The 14624-nt window shown below is 36.7% G+C and overlaps 1 pseudogene; it reads right to left on the reverse strand.

The window, feature by feature from the left end:
• Positions 1 to 12791: 12791 nt before the first annotated feature.
• Positions 12792 to 14624, reverse strand: part of LOC101565449 — a 31223-nt pseudogene continuing 29390 nt past the window's right edge.

The raw sequence follows: 14624 nt of genomic DNA on the forward strand, positions 1-14624 counted from the left end.
CTCTACTTCAATCTGATCAAAGCCATCTATGACAACCCAATGGCTAACATAATTCTAAATGGGAAAAAACTGAAATCTTTTATTCTCAGATCTAGTACAGGACAAGGATGTCCTCTATCATCACTCCTATTCAATACAGATCTAAAATCATTAACTAGAGCCATTAGACAATAGAGAGAAATAAAAAGAATAAGAATAGGTAAAGAAGAAGTTAAACTTTCATTATTTGCAGAAGACATGATACCTTACTTGGAAGACCCAAAAAACTCCACCAAGAAGCTACTAGAATTGATAGACAAATTCAGTAGCATAGCAGGATACAAAGTCAATACCCAAAAGTCAGTAGCATTCCTCTACACAGATAACAAACACACTGAGAGGGAAATTAGAGAAACAATACCTATTACAATAACACTGCAGAAAATGAAACACCTTGGAATTAATCTAACTAAAGAAGTCAAAGATCTTTTCACAGAAAATTACAGTACTCTTAAAAACGGGATCATAGAGGATTTCAGAATATGGAAAGATATACCCTGCTCATGGATAGGAAGAAACAACATTGTGAAGATGGCCATACTCCCAAAATTGTTGTACAGATTTAATGCAATCCCCATCAAACTACCACCAACATAACTCCCAGACCTAGAGAAATTGTTCATAAAATTTATTTTGAACCAGAAAAGACCTAGAAACCCAAAGGCAATACTGGGCAACAAAGACAAGGCAGGAGGCATTACAATGCCTGACTTGTTATGTTATACTACAATTATACTACCATGCTGTGATAAAATCAGCATGGTACTGTCAACAAAATAGACCTGAGGATCAATGAAATAGATTAGAAGATGCAGAGGCCTCTACAAATACACTCAGCCACCCTATGTTCGACAAAGGGGCCAAACATGCTTACTGGAAGAAAGATAGCCAGTTTAACAAATGGTGCTGGAAAAAGTGGCTCTCTACATGAATAAATATATGAAAAAATGCTCCACATCACTAACTATTGGTGAAATGCAAATGAAAACAACATTGAGATACCATCTCACCCCACAAAGAATGGCTATCATAAAGAAATTAACCAACAACAAATGTTGGAGAGGTTGTGGGGATAAAAGAATACTTCTCCACTGCTGGTGGGAATGTAGACTGGTGCAACCATTATGGAAATCACTGTGGAGACTGCTTAAAAAACTAGGACTGGAAATCCCATTCAAAGCAGCTATCCCCTTACTGGGAATTTTCCTAGAGGAAATGAAAACGTCATATCATAGTGATATATGTGTGCCTATATTTATAACAGCACAATTGGGATAGTCAAATCTTGGAAACAACCAAGATGCCCATCACCTGTAGAATGGATGAAAAAGATGTGGTATTTTTATACAATGGAGTATTATTCAGCTATAAAGAATGATAAACTTAAAGCATTTATATTTAAGTGGATGCCACTTGAAGATATAAGTGAAATAAGCCAGACCCACATGTGTAAATATTGTATAGTCTCCCTAGTGAAAGAATTCAAAAGAAGAAATACAAATAGAAAGGTATAGCACAATTAAAAGGAAAGCAAGAACTTGAGGATTAGATAACTAAGAGAAGGCAAGGAGAAAAGCAAGGAAAAATGACAGGGGTAAAGCCATACATTTATATGCACAAGACAGTTAAGGCAATGATCCTGAGACTCTTTAGCAGGTTTTTGAAACTAGCAGTTAGTTGGTAGGATTCTCACCCTGACTATATATGCTGATACCTGTGAACTAAGCAACTGCGCTGCAGATAGCAATGTGCAATACTAGGGACATGCTTGGAATGCCTGCCATGCTGGTCTTCTAAATACATACTGTTTGTCAGGTCATACTAATTACTGCCATACTGTCTCTCAAGTAAATGTTTACTTTAAAAAAATAAATGAAAACAAGAGACAAGAAAAAAGTCGCAGGACTGTCCTTCTACAATACTGTATATGATTAGAACTCTAAATTTCTGTGTAAAAATATGTAATTGTTTATTCCTATTTTTGTAATTTTTATTTTTTTAACTTTTTTCTTCATATTCTGTAGGGACATAAAGTTTAACATATCAATACTTGATGGAAAATGCCTGTTCCATGTTATGCCTAAGATGTTTGATATTCAGACAGATAGTGAGGTTAAGGTCAACTGCCTATGTTGTAGGTAATAATAATAAGCTTCTCTTCTGGATTGTTAACAACTTAATTTTGCAGACCACAAAAATTAGAGGAAAAGAAGGGCTGCAAGGACAGCCAACATTTTGGCCCTAGCCTTTCAAGATCAGTGAGGACTCAGGACATAGGAGAACCTGTACTCTAACATCAGTAACTCACTTGTGTCCCAAATTTTCTGACCAAGGAGATTATGGGGCCACAGAGGAAAGTTATTGATGATGTAGATTGTGCCTAAGGAGAGTCACATGGAGAGAAAACATTCTCTCAGGCTTTCACAGAGAGCACACTGGCCAAGGCATGGCTGTGACTCAACCACATGGCTTACACTGACAAAGGATCTACAAACTGCGGTACAGGATTTCAGGCTAAATCCTGAGGGGATTTGACTGACCTTGACAGATACAAAAATTGCATTTCTTATTATATAGGTCTTGCTTTATCTTTGTCTTAACCATCCAGCAGAAAAGTATAAAAATGAGGTATGAAAAGTAAAGTCATATTAATATGCTGAGCTGTAAAATGCTCAAGTCAACACCTTCTGACATTGCCAGGCTTATGGAAAACTCACTACTATTATGGACTATTGGACTATATTGGAATATTTTGCTGAATTCATGCACTTACAATATTTAAATGACAATGCAATACCCTTTTCTGACAAAACTAAATGAAAAAAGGTGATGCAAATAAAGGACCATTTTGTATCTGTATATTCAAAATAGTTGGGATATATATACAGCTGGTATCTCTTAATTCAATGAATGGAAAGATTTGTTCTAATAGTGTTTGTGGACAGGATATCATCTCTGCATCTTGTACTATAAATACAAGAATAACCACTTCAAAGACAACAATATGCAATGTATTAATTATTGAAACAGTCCTACTAATCGTTTTTGAAACTGTCTCATTGCTACTTTTTCTCAATAAAATTATTATTATTATTATTATTATTATTTGGCTAGCTCAGAATGCCTTCAGGGCATGTTTGGCTGGCTGCAGTTGTGGGGATTGAACCACAGCAATCTGAGGCTGACTGCTTTTGTTGAAGCAGCCACTTAAACAGCTGAGCTAAAGGGCAGGCCCCCTCAATAAAATTATTTTAAAAAATTGATCATAAAAGACAAACTAACTAACAAACAAAATAGTCTGGCCCTTGAATGTTATTCACATGGCACTAATAGGGTACTGGTCTTAAACAGTGACATTTATTATAGGATATTATGTCTAATTCCTTAATTACTTTGGAATGAATATAGGCATACTCAATGAATTATGTTTTACATGGTCATATTTACTGTGATATCTTTGGATTGTACTTTATGTTTGCAAGAAAAAAATGTGTCTATTACGTGGATCATAATTTCAATCCACAGTGAAAACTCACATCCAAGCGCCTTAGCTCAGCTGATTGGAAGGTGTACATATTATATAGATCAATTTTGAAATCTTTAGCAAGAAGACCAAAGTTGAGTAAGTTTCCTGGTCAAAAGAACTGATTTGTTTAGCAAAATATAAAAACATAGACACATCATGTATCTTAGATTATTCATTTGAATGTTTGAATTGACTTTTTGCTCTGATCATATTGCTTGTAACACTTACACCTGATGAACTCTATGGGGGAGGTGGCTGCAGAGAAACTTGAGACTAGGTTTTAATAAAATCATTTAGCAATTGGCTAATACCAATTTCTTCCAAAAGGAATGTCCTGGCATAATAATAGAATGATATGAACAGAAGAGTCTGTTTAGCTAGACTTGGGTTAGAGTTCTAGATTTGGTTTTTAGTCTTGGTCACATAATAACTTCAGAAAAGTTCTCTAATGAATTAGATAATTCCACATGCTTTGTCTGGTTTTGAAGATTAAAGTGACACCATAATGTGAAATGTTCCATGAAATATTACAAAATGTTAGTCTTTGTCATGGTAGGCAGTTCTGTTCTAGTAAGATAATGTGCTTGTTTGTTAGCCACATTATTTATTTCCATTTATCTTTATATTTTTTCAGTAGAAAGTTACCCACTACTGGCTGGTCACAATAGAAGGATCCTCTTATTCCTACATGTGTGGTCTGCTTCTAGTTTCATCTTGTTGTTGCCTCTTAGTTTGGAATATCTGGGTTAATCTTTCATGTGTAACACTTTACTTTTACTTGATCATTCCAATGTTACAGAATTTCTTTAGTTATTTGAATGTGGCACAAAAATCTACTCATCTACACCTTGACATTGAGTTTTTGAATTTTATCCATCTCCTTGGATTCTTTTATTTCTTTTTTTTTGTTGTTGTTTGTTTGTTTTTGGTGGTGGTGAGGAGGTGGGGACTGAACTCAAGCCCTTGTGCTTGCCAGGCAGGCGCTTATTCTACTGAGCCATTTCCCTGGCTCTCCGGAACATTTTCCTTTTGTATTTCTTTCTTTTATATAGCCTTCATTCCAAGCTCATTTAGGATAATCATTCTAGGTGTATTTGAAGGAAATCCCTCCAAGTCAAGATATGAAACAGTGTATTATAGAAATAAACATCAGTAAGGATTGTTTATAATAATTTAAGAAAATAATTAGCAGGAAAATAGTCATAAAATAGTTATGTATCAGATATATCTAAAAGTGTGGCTAGTATTCAAAATATCTTTGGTATTATAGCACAGGAGAATAAAGAGGAGAAAATGATACCCAGTGAATTGAAACTAAAAATTAGCGATTTATATTGAATAAGAAGGAGAAAAGAGCCATTCTTTAGATAAAATACCTAAGGAAGTCCACAGTGAGGTTGATACATATTGTTAAAAAAATTCTGATTAAGATAAAAATGGGATGATCATGTAAGGCATTTTATTATGGCCAGAACTTTTGATTTTTAAATATGTTATTTTACTTTTTCATTATTTTTTTCCTCCTGTTGTCATGCTTTAGAAGGTTTATGCCTGCCACTTTCCTCCAGAGAACCCTAAGTTACAGAAAATTGGCACCAGAGTAGGGGGGTTGCTGCTGTTACTGCATCTGGATATATGGTTTGGAAGACTTGGAACTGATTTGTGGGAGGAGTTTGGAGTTTAGAAAGTTCTGGAGATGCTGGATAGAGAAGACCTAAGATGCTATAAGCAGAGTCTGATGTGTGATTCAGGTCAGAGCTTAGAAGACCATAATGCTGATAGGAAGGCAATTAAAGATGACCAGGCTTAGGTAGTTTCAATTTGGAACAAGCGTCCCATCAGCATCTGGACTGGAGGGCATGTGTGTTGTGCTCTGGCAGATGATTTATCTGAATTTTGCCTATGCCCTGAGATTTACAGGAAACTGAGTATAAGGATGCTGGGCTAATTAATCTGTCAGAGAAAATTTCAAGGCAGCCCGACATTCGTGCTGCGTCATTGGTACTGCTGGTTGTCTTTAGCCAAATTTATGGTGATAACTGGGGGCAAAAGGCAGAGTAGAAAAATTTGAAGAATTTAAGTTTTGGCCCATAAGCAGCTATCTGTAAAGCTGGGGCCAAATGATGGATGGCTGCTGAACATATTAGTGCCAAAAAGAGACCAAACATCTTGTACAGGGACAGGGAAAAAGATACATGAGAGGCATCTCATTAATTAGCAAGATTTTACCTACTGTAGGTTGATGGGTATAAAATTTTTCACCTTTCTTTTGAGAAAAGAGTCTTAGGGACTCCTGGTTGAGAAGGGGATTTTAGGGAAATTACTCTTCAGGATTTGTTTTACTATGCCCAGCCATCTAGGCCCCAGGAAGCCACTGCAGCCATGGCCCAAAGGGGGTTGGCTACTGTTTCTGCTGAAAACAGACCTTGGCATCTTCCACACGATGTTGGCTTTTCTGTCATGCAAAATGCAAAAGGTACAGGGTTAGGAGGCTTCCATTCAGATTTCAAAGGAAGCCCTAAAAAGCCAAGAAAGGAACCCCTGAGAGGGAAGTACATGAAGCTGTCTGTGGAAATGAAGTCAAAGGTGCACTGGCCTCCCCAAGAAATTGGAGAGGCCTGGAATGTGGACTAACTACTGAGGGAAGCCACAGACCATAAATGGAGGTAGCCCAAGAAAAAATCTGGACTTCAAAGCCGTAGAGTGGGGCTGTCTGACCCTGTTTGAACTCACTTTTTATCACTGTGTGCTACAGATGCCAGACATGGATCTACAGAATTTAATGTTTGCCCTTCTGGGTTTTGTTCTTATTTTGATCAAATTCTCTATCCTCATTTCTCTTTTTTTTGGAATATTTTCCATGTGCTGTATTACAGTGGAATTAAGTAACTTGTTTTTTATTTTCATACTGGTGTGTAGCTAAGAGTTTGCCTTCACTATCACAAGAGATTTGGACTTTTTAAAAATTCATTTTAATGAGAAAAAAATAAGATAGCAATGAAACAGTTTTAACACAGGTTAGTAGGGCAGTTACAATAATTGATACATTGCATATTGTTGTCTTTGTAGTAGTTATTCAGAGGACAAGATGCAGACATAATATCTTGTCTAAAACAATATTAGTACAAACCTTTCTTCTCAATGAATGAACTTAGAGAAGACAGCTGTATCTATCCTAACTATCTTGTGTATACATATATATCAGGCCTGGTTAGTACTTGGATGAGACTTGGACTTTGGAAAAATGCTGGAATTATTAAAAGTTTGGGACAGGTATTATTTTGTTTCCATTTGTACTTTGAATAGTTTCATTATTATTATTTTTCTTTCTGTATTTTATGGAAGGATCTATAGGGTGTTCAGGGTCTCACTACTAGATTGGACTCCTAGTGATTCTCCTACATACAGCCTCCCAAGTGCAGGGATTACAGGTGTGCACCAACATACCCAGTCTCAATTGCCATCTCAGGGTGCCCCAGGGGGAGGGCCGGCACAGTAAGCCTGGGAATCAAACCCCTGACCCCTGTATCTGCTTGCAGGTGCTTTAATCCTCTGAGCTATTTGGCCAGCCCAGTTTTATTATGTTACACAAAATTATGAAGTTTCTATTGTCTTTATTTGAACATTATGTATAATCTCCAAAGGAGATATGTTTGGGTAAAAGGGGTGTGGTGTGGTAGGGTGGTTTCAACTTGATTGGCTTAGACATCCATCTCAACAGTTGGATATGTCTAGTTGGTCATGAAGGTGTGGTTTTGGGGTTTATGATTCCTTGGCCTTTTTGCTCTGGTACTCTTCTCCTGCTCTGCTTCCCAACAGCTACAAATTGAGCAGCTTTGCTTTGTCACCCTTTTCCGTCATGGTGTCTGTGCCTTAGAGCTAATCATGAGCTGAAAGTTTGGGTCAGCTATGCCTTTCTTCCTTTAAGTTGCAGGTGTTTAGTATTGTGTCTCAGTAATGAGAATGCTCAGAGCTTAGAAGTGTTCAAAAGTGTAACGTTTGTGAGTAGAGAAAGCAGTGTTTCTTCAACTGTCTTTTTAACATTCTTTTGTCAAGGGAAAGGCATTTTGGTGTAAAAATATAAAGCATATACTACAGAAAGAAAATTTAATTTCAAGAAAAATGAAGGAATTACCTTAGTGTGTCCTAATAATTTTGTCTTAATAAATTTGCTGATAGAATTCTGAGACAATCAGCAAAAGAACTGGGAAAACCCCAAATTTTAGTGTTCTTTGAACAGTCTTGAAAGAACTGGAGCAGAAAGAATGACAATAAATAAACATGTTACTAATTTACAAAAAGGAGTAGGCAGAAAATTTGCAGATTATAGACTGGTGAGCTCAATTTCAATCTCAGGAAAAATTTAAGTACAGCATGTGCTGTTAAAATGTTGCTTGATTTGGTTGTTACAGTTGTCAATTCACTAAAGCATCTCATATCAGCTTATATTAATGTGTTCTTTTATTGAAAGCTTGAATAGATACATATTTTATATATGTTTTTCTTTCACATTCTTATAGATATCATGGACAAATGTGTTGGATTTTGTAAAATTAGGTGACTGTGCATCTGTTGGATAGGCAGACTATACCCACACTACCTATAAATGGATGATTTGAGCCTAACACAAATGAGAACAAAATTTCATCACTGGATTTAGGCTTTGCAAATTTACCAGTGTCTACAGAATGTATGTTTTATATTTTATACTTAACTAAGTTTGTATTGGGAAAGTTATTAGAAATATGGTGTGTGAAATAATTAATATAAAAATGAAGTATAGGTAAGATCTATTGAGATAAAGTATGACAGAAATAAATATAAATTATATATATCTATATTCTTTTCTTTTTCCATTTGTGTGTTTGGTACAGGGCCTCACTATGCAGCTTGGAATCATAGTGACCCTCCTGTTTGCAGCCTCATCAGCGCGGGAACTACAGGTGCACGCCCCTATGCCTGGACTCTGGCTCTGGCTCAGCATGCCCTGGGGTGGGGCTGGCACAGCATGTGGAATGGGGAATTGAATCCTGCTTCTTGCACTTGCCAAGGTAGGCACTTAATCCATTGAGCTATCTTGCTGGCCCTAAATCACATATTTTTCCCAAATAAGTTGTACAACTACTAGTTTGAAGAAATATGATGTAAACATCCATCTAAAAATTGCTTAGAATATGTCAGCAACACTAATGTGAATCAACATATGGTCACCATGAAAACCAGCTCTATTAGTTGTTGCAAAAATAAGATTGTGACCTGGGCCTGCTGTGCTGGCCCCATGCCCGGGGCACACTGAGGCCATGATTAGGACTGGGCATGGAGGTGCGCGCCTGTAATCCCAGAACTTGGGAGGCTGTAAACAGGAGACTCACTATGAATCTGATCTAGTAGTGAGACCCTGAATACCCTGTAGACTCTTCCATAAAATACAAAAAAAAAAAAAAATTGTGATGTTCAGAATGATGGAAAGTAGTGGCCATATTTTTACATAACGTTGGTCAAATTGCACATGAAGTGTTATAGTGCTAAGCATTAAACACATAAAATAGGAAATTGGTGCATTGTGAAGGGAAAATAGCCAGGATAGGGAAGCTAGAATGATGTCATAGAGCAATGGTGGAAGACCCAGGAAAAGAGAATATGCAGAAGAAATATGAGATTTGTCTTCACTTATTCACTACCATATGGCAAATTCAGAATTAGTTCCGATGGGAGGAGATTATAAGGTGAGGAGTTTCTTACAAACACACTAAAAGGTTTTGCAGAGCTCCTCTTAATTATAGGATACACATTTAAGAACAGGATAGGAAGGTGCTTACCCAGGAATGGTGCAAAGGATGGAATAGCTCTTCTAGTTGACACTTTCAAATCTGAGACTCTAATTTAATAAATTTTTGTCACACAAGGACATTGAAAGGTGTTCCTTAAGCCATCTTGCTTCATCTAACAAGGAGGCAGGTTATATTTATAACACTTGTCATGTTAGGCAGGGAACGCTAGGTAAGTTAATTAAAACCTGTCCCTGGACTCAGTCCACATAGCTGAGATCTTTGGATTACTGTTAAAATTTAGTCTTCTTTTGGTAATTCTGAAACCATATTCATTTGAAAATATGACCATTAGAAACCAACTTTCAATTGAAGGCATAGGTAAAGACCAGAGCTTTCTAAATAGAACTCCAATGGTACAATAACTAATACTGAGGATGGAGAAGCGGCCTCACATAAAATTGAAAAGCTGCACAGCAGACAACAACCATGGAAAGGGAAAATTTTTATTCCTTGGGCAGAGGACTAATATCTAGAACATATAAAGAACTCAGAAAATTAGGTTCACAAAATAAACTCGTTAGTCAGAAAATGGGCAACAAAAACAAATAGACACTTCTCAGATAAAGAAGATGACCAATAAATACATGAAAAATTGTTCAAACTCACCGGCCATTGGAGAAATGCAGATTGCATTGACATAGTATTGTACTCCAGAAATAAGGATATCATCAAGTCAAGTAATAACAAACTCTGACAGAGAAGTGGGGAAAAGTAACCCTTTCATGCTTTTGGTAAATTAGTATAACCACCAGAAACCTATCTAGAAACTTCTCAAAAAACTAAAAATAGAAATTTGACCCAGCTAGTTCCTTTCTAGGCATCTTCCTGAAAGAATTAAAGTCATCATATTACAGGGATTCGGGAATATCTGTTTGTAGTAGAACAATTCTCATAACTAAATCTTGGAAATGGCCCATTTTCTCACCAATAAATGAATAGGGAAAATGTGGTTTTAAAAAGGAAAATGCGGTATTATACTTAATGCACTACTATTCTGCCATAAAGAAAGATAAATTGGAGGCGCAAATTCACCTTGAGACCATAATGTTAAGTGAAATAACTTAGACATATAAGCTTAAATTTTGCATGGCTTCTCATATGAAAAACTAAAATCTATCTATCTATCTATCTATCATCTATCTATCTGTCTATCTATTAGAACATGCACCAATAGGGAGTATGGAGATGCTTTTAAATAGGTGGAGGAACAAAAGATGGATGGAAGGAAAGAGAGGGGAGGAAAAGGGATAGAAAAGAATTGAAGGAAAACAATGAAATAGAGCCTTTGCAAGTGGGGCAGGGAACCAGAGTTGCAGGGAATAAGGATGGAGGGGAGGAGTAGAGGGCAAAACAAGGATTAAGATGTATCCCATTTGTACACCAAGCCCCATCATAAATGAAATGATTATGTATGGCAAACATGTACTGAAAAAGGACTATTTCCTAGAATCCTGATGTGTAAGTACCTTTAAAGAATATTGCTTAATTAAATGCCCTTTATGGGATATTTGGGAAGAACATAAAAAAAGAAACTAAGTTTTGCAAGCATTATAATTATGACAAATTTGGAAAAATAGCTAAAGGTAACAAATTTATGGTCTTTAGCTGAAGTAATCTTAATTAATGTCAGCCTGAAGCAATCTTAATTTCTGTGTATGGTTTAAGTCACTGCAGCTTTAGTATTTAATTTACTGTTTCACTTGCTTTAACTTCTTGAACAACAACAACAACAACAAAGACAACAACTTAAACTGTCTACTTTGGTGTCTTTTTTTTTTTTTTTTTAATGGACGCATGATGCCTGAGGCACATCATGGCTGGTTCTTACTGTCTTCTTATGGTCTTTCATTGCGAAAGGCTGGGTGGAACATGACATGTCTCTCTTGGTTAAGGAGGACATTTTCTTACTGTTTTTGCAGGGAAGAATGGATGGAGGTCATTATATTTTGAGAGTTAAGAATAATTTGTGGAGACATGTTATTCAAACTTGGGTCACTATAACAGAATATCTGATGCAGAAGAAGATGATTCAATTGTTTTGGGGATTTGATGAATAGGACCAGGCAGTCCCTTGGCTTATAGTGATGTTGGGAGATGGCAGGATAAGATGTAGGGCTACGTAGGCTGGAGAGATAGTTCAGTGGTCTAAGGTCTAAGTGCCTGCCTGGCAAGCTCAAGGACCTTAGTTCGATTCCTGGTACCATATGCTGTACCAGCCCTGGAACCCCGGGCATGCTGTGCTGGCCATTGAAATGGTATAGTGGTGCATGCCTGTAATCTCAGCACTGGGGAAGCTGAAACAAAAATATCACTATGAGTCCAAGCTGCATAGTGAGACCCTGTGCCAAATAAATAAATAAATAAATAAACAAATAAATAAATAAATAAAATTTTAAAAGGAGCAGGTGGCACATCTCAAACAGGAGCAGAAAGAATAAAGAGAACAGCAAGAGCCAGGCCTCCTCTGCTTATAATAATCTGCTCTCAAGGGCTCAAATGAAAACTATGAAGGAACTGCAGGGAAAATACCTCACCACCTCCAGAACCTAAAACCTTGCTACTAAACCCGACTTTTTAAAGGTTTCAAAAAAAAAATAAATAAATAAAGGTTTCAGCACCTTCCAGTGTTACCCAGGGACCCAGCCTTTGATTATGGTAGATGATTGAATGAAGTAAAAATGTATATAAGACTTAAAAATTCCTTAAAAAAATAAGCATTCACAAAATGATGTTATCATTAGACTTGTGATTGCCATTGTCTAGCCAGATGACATGTGTCATAGACCCTTAAGGGAGGTTTAGTTGGTTAATGGGAAAAAAAAAATCCTCATTAAGAGAATACAGTGTGGCTGGATTAGAGCTCTAGCCTGACCAATTTTCTAAGTAGCAGGAAGACATTTTTCTATCAGGGTTCCTTAATTCTCATCAGTCCTGTCATTCCAATTCACACAGGTTTCACTCTCAGAGGATCTAGTCCAGTGAAACTAGAACCAAATATCTGTCCACACTTGCAGCATGCTACATGAGTGCTCCCTCAAAATCCTCTTATTTTATAAGCTTGTTCTTCTTGTCTGTAGTTTTTCATATTGTGATATTCACATTGACAATACAAATCGAGAATGGAACAGTGTCATGGGGTAATGTTTCTTTAAGTCCTAGGCCTTGATACCTGGAAATGTGATGCAATTTGGAAATAGGGTCTTCACAGCTACGATGACACTGAGGGGATTTCGTATTGGCTTCGCATGTGTGTTCTAATCCAATAGCATTGCTGTCCTTATAAGAATAATATCAGAACACAGACAGAAAAGGACTTGACAGCCACATGAAAGCAGAGGAAGAGACTAAATTTGATGTTTCTAGGTGTGTCTGCGAGGGTCTTTCCACTGAAGTGATTAGAGACTGAGTCCATACATGGAGTAAAAGGCACCCTCAACCATGAAAGTGACCTTGGGTATCAACACAGTAAAGTATTTGGACATGGTTTTCATGGTCAGAACACTAGAAGCCCAAGAGAACTGGGAATCCTGGAAATGGCTGAAGAGATTTTTAAGTTCAAGTATACTATTTGTGGTTTGATTATTTATCAATTTTTTTTATGTATTTGGTACAAGGTCTCACTATTAAAGACATCATCTGGATGTCTTTAAAAAGCGATTGCATCCTCTTTTATGTCTTTCTCTTTTGAAAACTTTCCTGAACTTGACCTTAACTCCATATATTTTTTCCTACAAAATATCTAGGACTTGGTACAATTTTATATAATTTTTTTCATTTGAAAGAAAGCTATTTATTCATTGTGGGCCAGTAATGAAAATAAAATTTTTATGTTAAATCACATATTTGATAATGTGGGAAGCTATCAAAAATTTTTATAATCTAAGTAGGGTATATTTATGTTTTCAGACTTACACATTATGGTCAATTAAAGCATTAACACTTCCTCAAGCTTGAGCAAATTTTGGGTAAAAATATGTGTGATAGAAAAATTGGTTGTGGTTAGGGAGCTTGAGTTTTAGAAGTAAGAAAAGTTATTGTTTGAGAAGAAAACAATAAACACTGAGACAACATAGTATCAGGTAGTGGTGAGTTAAGGCCACGAAACCAGAGAATTTGATGTGGATTGGCTGGCATTTCAAGGGTACTTTTTTGTCCTCTGATCAATGACGTAGGATTGGCAGATGACATGAGACCTCCAGTTACAGCTGAATTTCAGATAAGCAAGTTTTTCAATATTATTATGTTTCAAATATTTCACTGGACATACTCATATTAAATATTATTTATTGTTCATTGGGAATTTATGTATACACTTAAAGACTTACATCTTTACTAAATTTAGCAACCCTACAAAGCAGGCCTCAGTAAGAGAGCAGAGATGCTTGAGCTGAGAGTTAGCTGGGATGATGAAAAGGAGCCAACTGTAGGAATATGAGCAAGGAATTCATTCCCAACAGAAAGGATGGTTGAGCAAAATCCACTAGGGTAAAGTTTTCTGTATATGAGAAAAACAACACATATGAAGGGGGGTGACTGGCACAGAACAGTGTGGCAAGAGATGATGTTAGACAAGTTGGTGAGAGTGGGATTAAGTAGGGCCTTGCTTCATCAGGAAGATTTGGATTTTATTTTCCTGAAATTAGTCACTGGAGATTTTTTTCTTTTTTTTTTTTTCAGAACCGGGGATTGAACTCAGGCCCTTGCACTTGCCAGGGAAGCACTTATTCCACTGAGCCATCTCCCCAGCCCCTAGTCACTGGAGATTTTAAGGTCAAGATTTGGTATTGTATGGGTGGGTGGGTGGTGTGGGTATACTGTAGGCTTATAGGAAGGGTTTGGAATGATATGTATAGTCATAAAAAGTGATTTATGGTATAAAATATACTCTAGAGAACGGGTTGTAAGGTTCCAAGAATAGAAGCAGGAAGACCAGTTAGGAGATTGCCACAGTAACCAGGCAGGAGATAGTGGCTGGGCTTGGGTGCTCAGGATAGAGATAGAAATGAACCACTTGTGTAAGTGCTGTAGATGGAACCAACAGAACTTGCTAGTGGACTTGTGGGTAAGAAAAAGAACAACTCCACTTCTACTCTCAGCATAACAGCCTGTGGCCCAGTGTCTGGCATTCCTAAACACTCAATGCCAGCTTATTCTACCTAATATATATGGAAAAAATTATGGATATTAAAATCTATAGTAGTAATGCCATGGACTTGAAAATATTTGGA

This window comes from Octodon degus, unplaced genomic scaffold (assembly GCF_000260255.1).
Source record: "Octodon degus isolate 3935 unplaced genomic scaffold, OctDeg1.0 scaffold00167, whole genome shotgun sequence".
Classification (NCBI taxonomy): domain Eukaryota; kingdom Metazoa; phylum Chordata; class Mammalia; order Rodentia; family Octodontidae; genus Octodon; species Octodon degus.